The sequence below is a fragment of the Eumetopias jubatus genome, unplaced genomic scaffold (genome assembly GCF_037043125.1).
Source record: "Eumetopias jubatus isolate StellerSeaLion01/CBP00866 unplaced genomic scaffold, mEumJub1_p1.0 scaffold_5, whole genome shotgun sequence".
Taxonomy (NCBI): domain Eukaryota; kingdom Metazoa; phylum Chordata; class Mammalia; order Carnivora; family Otariidae; genus Eumetopias; species Eumetopias jubatus.
In genome coordinates this window covers 121644061-121650997 of record NW_028274811.1, presented here as the reverse complement: position 1 = coordinate 121650997, position 6937 = coordinate 121644061, and the positions used below count along the sequence as shown (strand labels likewise).

At 39.7% G+C, this 6937-nt stretch overlaps 1 pseudogene; it reads left to right on the top strand.

The window, feature by feature from the left end:
- The first annotated feature begins 5591 nt into the window (after positions 1–5591).
- Positions 5592–6371, top strand: LOC114204827 (small ribosomal subunit protein eS4, X isoform-like; annotated as a pseudogene).
- The last annotated feature ends 566 nt before the right edge of the window (positions 6372–6937 follow it).

Below are 6937 nucleotides of genomic sequence, written 5' to 3'. Positions count from 1 at the left end.
AAGTCCTGCCAATACACGATAAGGGAGTAAACAAGTTCTACTTTTTCCTTCCTTCCTTCCTTTCTTCCTTCCTTCCTTCCTGCCTGCCTCCCTTCCTTCCTGCCTGCCTGCCTTCCTTCCTTCCTGCCTGCCTGCCTTCCTTCCTTCCTTCTTTCCCTTTCTCCTTCCTTCCTTCCCTTTCTTCTTCCTTCCTTCCTTCCTTCCCTTTCTCCTTCTTTCCTTCCTTCTTTCCTTCTTCCGTCCTTCCTTCCTCTCTATTTTCCTTTCTTCCTTTCTTTTTTCTTTCTTCTCTTATCCTTCCTTTCTTTCAGATTCCACTCTTCCTAAAGCATATTTCACAAAACTGCAACTGAAGAACTGAGGTGGACAGGGAGGAGGAAGAAAGTACAGACAGAAAATGAAGAGGGCTAGATCACAGCCAACAGAGAATTTATAATGTACGGCCCCACTCCAAGATGGGAAGCAGCTTCAAGTAGTTTAAAATGGAGCAGGAGCTCCGGTTTGTACCGTGGTGTGAAAATCAGGAAGGAATTCACCACCAGAAACCAATTTGCCTCCCCATTGTTCCACATTCTGCTTCCTGCAGCCTTCCTCCTCAGGAAGGGCCTCTGTTCTACTACTTGTTCACTCGCTTGGAGGACTTCCGAGCACACACAGCAAACAGGAAGTTTGAGTTTCCCGGGATGACTTAAAAGACCATTTTCAAGACTATGCATATGGGTGGATAGGGCCTACATAACTCATTTGCAGATCTGGGAATGAAACTCAATCTTTGTTTATGTTCCCATTCTTAGTAATCACCAAACACTGGAAGACATTCTTTGATTTAGGACAATGGATATTATCAGAAATTTTATTTCTCTGTATATTGTGACCCAACTGGTCATGACTGAACCTCATATGTCGTTGCTGTTTGGAGTCACTCTGAAAACAGGCGTTACAATATTGTGAAAAGACTTAACTAACTATATATATTATATATATATATATATATATATATATATATAAAGACTTAACTTAGGTACTATGTTTAGATATCCTGTAGAAGGTATACATGTAAAACAAATTAGTTATGCCCACCGTCTGAAAAGCATTCCTTCAAATGGAGGTACATTCTTCTTATGTCCTTGATTCTTTACCGATGGATCAGGAGGTAAAATAACAAGTTTTGTGTTTCAAATCATTTTGGCTAAAGTGTTTTCATCTTGGCCACAACCTAAGGAAAAAAGTTATTGCAATATGAAATGTTGGAGTCTATTAAGTCAGTGTGTTTCATTTTCATAATTGGGATTGAATGAAAGTATGGAGCCATTAATGAGGGAGTAAAGTGACCTAGACGGAAAATGAGCAGTGGAGCAGAAGGCTATTTCATGGAGTTATTTCCCCCACATTGACCATAGCAGTACTGATTGCTCGGGCAGTGACCAATAGAATAAGTGACCACGCGCTGGTAATTTAGAGGCTGACAGTCCCACTGTTTCACTTGAGAAGGATGAATCAAAACTTTAAGTAAGTTGGCTACAAGATGTTTGCTGGTTTAAGATGATTTGACTTTTTTAAAAGTCTAAATACAAGTTTTAGGTAATATATCTGAACAATATTCTTGTTTTAAGGTCATACGAATTCCTCCAAGTTCACATTCAAATCAAGGATGAGCTTCCCTCAAGGTTTGCCTTTGGTGCTGTCTTGTCTTATTTCTCATCACCATTATCCCTTCCAAATTTACCTGTGCCTCCCCTCCTCTGGGATCTCCCAGCTGTTTTTCTCTAAGCACTGCCTGGGGATCTGGATCTTGTGTGATAGATCTTCAGTGTATAGTGTCCTTATTTTTACAACCTACAAAGATCTGAACTTCTAAGAAATTTTTCTTAATTTTCTCTTCTATCAAAATCTTGCCTCTCTTTATGGCTTTGGATTCAAGCTACCTAATCTTTTTTTTTTTTTTTTAAGTAACCTAATCTTAATCAAACTTGTTACAGTGCTCATTAGGGGTCAGTATGTCCCATTTCCAGGATATATTTCTATGTTTAGCAAAGGTCATCTGGAGCCATAACACATAAGCTCAAATACAGACGAGACTCCCCTCCTCCAATATCATGGCACAAATGCATGCCGTTGCTCCCAACAAGGACCAAAAGAGGCAATATAGATGGTTTTATTATTCATCCCCATCACTGGAAAACAGCATGAAACACCTGTGTTTTCTAATGTATGCTTGTGAAGTTATGGGGTAGGGGTTCAGCAAAAACATTCATAGTAATGACAGGCAGACTATTCATTTCCCTCTCATAACATAAACCAGAATCAAGTCATTGGAAGCCAATTTTGAATCTGAGGCTGATAATGTTTCCTGTATCCTGCTATTATTTTTCTCCCCAGCATGTGCTCAATGAAGATAAGTCTTGTGAATAATTATCTGACTGCATAAAAGCATTAGGCCAGGCTCCAGTGAGGTACCACAGCTGTGCTAGGGACCAGATAGCAGAGAAAGAACAGCACTCAGGGCTTTCTTCATCATACATCTCCACCATGACTAGTGTAGTAGAGAGAACACAGGACCCAGAGTGGGGTGGTCCCAATTTTCCAGGGTAGGTCATGAGACACCAAGGGTGTAGGAGCCAACAGGTGAAGTCATCTAAGAAAAGAGCCAACAGGACTGTTCTAGGCTATGTATTTCCTAAAACCTGGAGGTTGAGATGATTCTTTTAGTCTCTCCTCATGTGGAAGGGAGGCAGCCAAGATGTTACAGTGAACTTGAGCCTCTAAGATAAAGCCAAAGTGTAGGAGAAGCTCGATGATTCCTAAGCATATACTCTAAAGTTCTTTCTCTGGAAGTATTTGCAGTAGGTTAAACAAAACCAACTCCTTAGAACATGTATAAGTCTCTCCTAGAAAGGGCCAGGACTTCGCTGATGTGCTGCTACCTGTATCCACTCCTCTGACCAAATTGCAATGTTTTGTTTATTTAATTAATGGCTTTCTTCTCATTAGGCTCGCTGCCACAACCAAATGGAGATTTCTCAGCCTGCCAAAGGGTTGAGTCTGGACTGTTTGCCTATGCCTTGAGGCTAGCTTTTTGCTTTCTCTCTAATTTTTTAAAAACTGTCTTAAAGACATGACTTTAAGCTACATTAGAACCAGAGGAAAATATCAGCAAATCCCACTGAAAAGAGTAAGTGAATAGCCTCAGGGGTTTGTGCCCCGAAGGTCAGATTTAATCCAATATCAGTTCTGTCTGGGAGTCAAAATCAGAAGATTTTTGAAAGGTCTAGGTATTTTCTTCATAATTAAGTCAAGAGTGGTGAGGCTACTCAGTGGGGGCCTATTTTTAAAATAAACTAAAACCTTCCTATTCAACTCAAAATACAGGTGGAGTCAAGCTATGTGTATATAACATCAGTACATAAAGGATAAAAGTGAAATATCCATTCTTTCCCTCAGATGATTTGTTTCTGTGACATAAATGCATGTGGTTCCTGAACATTGTTCCGTCTTCAAATCGATTTGGACCGATACTTGCAAAAACAAGAAAACACAAGAAAGACCATAGTAAGATAAGGAGTAGATGTTTCGAGGAAAGTGTGAACAAATATGAAGAAAATTTAGGAAGATTTTATGGCCCTTAATGGAAGAGAAATCGTAGAAAAATGGATGCACCGCTCAGTGCCGCCGTGAGGGGTGGCTGGCTCCTACTAGTTTCTGCTCTAGTCTGCAGTATGTCTACACAAATCTTTCCTTAACTTAGAACATTTTGAAGAAAACATCTGTGGGCAGAAAACAATGGCTCAAGGAATTTCCATAGCAAACCATTTTGATACCAACAAAAATCACTGAAGCAAACATGGAAGTCTCATCCCTTTTGTCTGACTTTCATTAAGACAAATTGAATGTTTACTGATCACCCAGGGCATATCTATGTAGTCCAATTGAAATGCCTGAGGGGAAAATGTCTTTGTGAATGAGAGGGCAGGAGAGATTTTGGAAGCTTTTCTCTGATGTATAGCAAATATCAGCACTTCTTTTTGGAGGAGAATAGCTTTAATTGCATCCTTGCATTCATCAAAAATGAGAATACAATTTTCTGAGAATATTTCAGCAAATCTCTTGCATTTAGACGTGGGCACTGCCTGGGAATCAGAAAGCTAGACTCTGGTTTAGTTTGGGTAAGGCTGTCTGGGACCTTAGAAAAGGCTGCTCACCCCTTGGCTTCATCTTTCCCATCTGTAAAATGTGGAGATTCACAAGTATTTTTTTTTTTTTACTTAGAAGAATTTTAAGATCCCTTATAGTGCCAATATTCTAGAAATCTATGCTCCTTCCAGACAGCTCAGAGAAAGAAAACCATGTCTCTAGCACACATCTTGTTCATTATAAGTCATAAAAAATTAGGATAATACCATGGTTTGAGTAACAAAGAAATTTTTGTCTTTGTGAACAACTGTGTTTTTTAAGCTTACTCCAACTGAGAATTGTAGAGCAAGTGGAAATAGAACTTGTAACAGTATGTCTCTGTGTTTCTCTAGTTCAAATTTCCTCCATGACTGAAGAAGTATGTGTCAACATATTACTGTATAATTTCCAAAAGTTGTGAAGTAGACAGATTAAAGTTCTTTTTATCAAAACAGCACAAAAGTTCTGAAGAAGATAAACAAAATGCAATAAATTGGACAGGGCTCTGGAATTTAGCACCTCAGTCAGGGAAGAGATGATGGACTAAAATGTCTTTATAGGCAAGCAGGTCCATGAAGTGTGGAGCATGTTGGCCTGGCCTGCCTTTGCCAATGACAAGCTGTGTGATGGAAGACAAGTCCCTTAGGCTCTCTGTTTCCCAGATTCCTTGTCTGTAGAAGAAGGGATTGGAATGGATATATTCCCAACAACTTTCCGTCTTAGAGTCTTATGACTCTGTAAGGAGAGATTAAAATGCCATTAATTACAAATTACTAATGTAAACAAATTGCACAGATACATATTTTAAATCCTTAAGACAATAAATTTTTCAAAGATACTCATTTACTTATAAATTATTTATAAGTTAATTAAAACTAACAGGGTCACGTGACTTTAGATATGAAAGAGACCTTAGCAGTCAGTACCAACTGTTATAAAACTGCATCATAATTATTTGTGAATGTGCCCCTTTCCTTGTGCGTTCTTTGAGGAAATAGTCTTGTGTTTCTTTGTATCCTCAGTACTTAGACCAGTACAGATAGAGAGTAGACACTAAGTAAAGATTAATCAAATAGATTTTGCAGATAAAGAACCAGGAACTCCGAAAAGGCCCGCTAAGCTGCCTGAACTCACACAGGTAGCTAGATTGGAGCTTCTGCCTCTTCTGAGACCCAATCCATGGAGAGCTTGTTCTTTTTTAAGGCCAAATTGAGAAGTTTTTTTCAAAAAGTGTCATTGGCAGTGCATCTTTTCCATGAAAACAGGTCTTTTAAGGATTTTAAGGCAGGCCAAATAAAATTAAAGGGAGAATAAGGCACAGAATAAATATCCAGTAACTATTCATTGATTGATTTAAACTTGAATCAAATTACTGTATCTTCTTTGAAGTAATTATTTATCTTTTCACACCTAGTGCAGCCATGGCTTGTGGTCCCAAGAAGCATCTGAAGCTTGTAGTAGCTCCAAAGCAGCAGATGCTGGATAAACTGACTGGTGTGTTTGCCCCTCACCCATCTACTGGTCCCCATAAGCTGAGAGAGTGTCTCCATCTCATCATTTTCCTAAAGAACAGACTTAAGTATGCCCTAACAGGGGATGAATTAAAGAAGATCTGTTCGCAGTGTTTATTAAGATTGATGGCAAGGTCCGAACTGATATAACCTACCCTGCTGGTTTTATGGATGTCATCAGCACTGACAAGAGTGGGGAGAATTTCCACCTGATCTATGACACCAAGGGTCGCTTTGCTGTTCATCGGATTGCACCTGAGGAGGCCAAGTATAAGTTGTGGAAAGAGAGAAGGAACTTTGTGGAGACAAAAGGAATCCCTCATCTGATGATCCATGATGCTCACACCGTCCGCTGTCCTGCTCCCCTCAGCCAGGTGGGTGCCACCATTCAGACTGATTTGGAGACCGGAAAGATCACTGATTTCATCAAGTTTGACACTGGTAATCTGTGTATGATAAGCAGATGTGCTAACCTGGGAAGAATCAGCAGAGAGAGACACCCTGGGTCTTTTGATGTAGTTCATGTGAAAGATGCCAATGGCAACAGCTTTGCCACCCAGCTCTTCGACATCTTTTTTTATTGGCAAAGGCAACAAACCATGGATTTCTTTTCCCCGTGGAAAGGGTATTTGCCTCACCATTGCTGAAGAGAGAGACAAGAGACTGGCAGCCAAACAGAGCAGTGGATGAAATGGTCTCTAGATGACATGATTAGAAGTCTTTATACTTAATTAAAGATAATACAACATGATAAAATAGTGATAAAGTTATATTTCTGTGGTAGCTATTCCCAAGACGATCACCTTTATTTCTTCTTTGCCTATATCACATGCCATCAAAGGATGAAGTCTATTTCTCCACACCCTTGAATCAGCCTGTCACTGCTTTGACCAAAAGAACACAGTGAGAGTGACACTCCATCAATTCTGATCCTGATCTTTAGGATGATGGTGGCTTTTGCCTTGGTCTCTTGGATCCTGTAGCTGTCATACATAAAGTTCAGCTTCAGTGCTGAAGAGGTCCTGAGACTACATAGAGAAGAGAAGAGTCCAGCTGTGCCTGATCTTCCAGTATCCCCATCCAGCCACCAGGTGTGTGAGAAAGTGGTCTTGCACTGTCCAGAATAGCTCAGTTTCTAGCTAAATATCACAAAGTGACCAGAGTGGATAACCCATGCAACAGATGAATCACACAGTTGAGTCCTACTTGAATTTGTGGCTAATAAAATTTGAGATATAATAAAAGGTTGTTGTTTT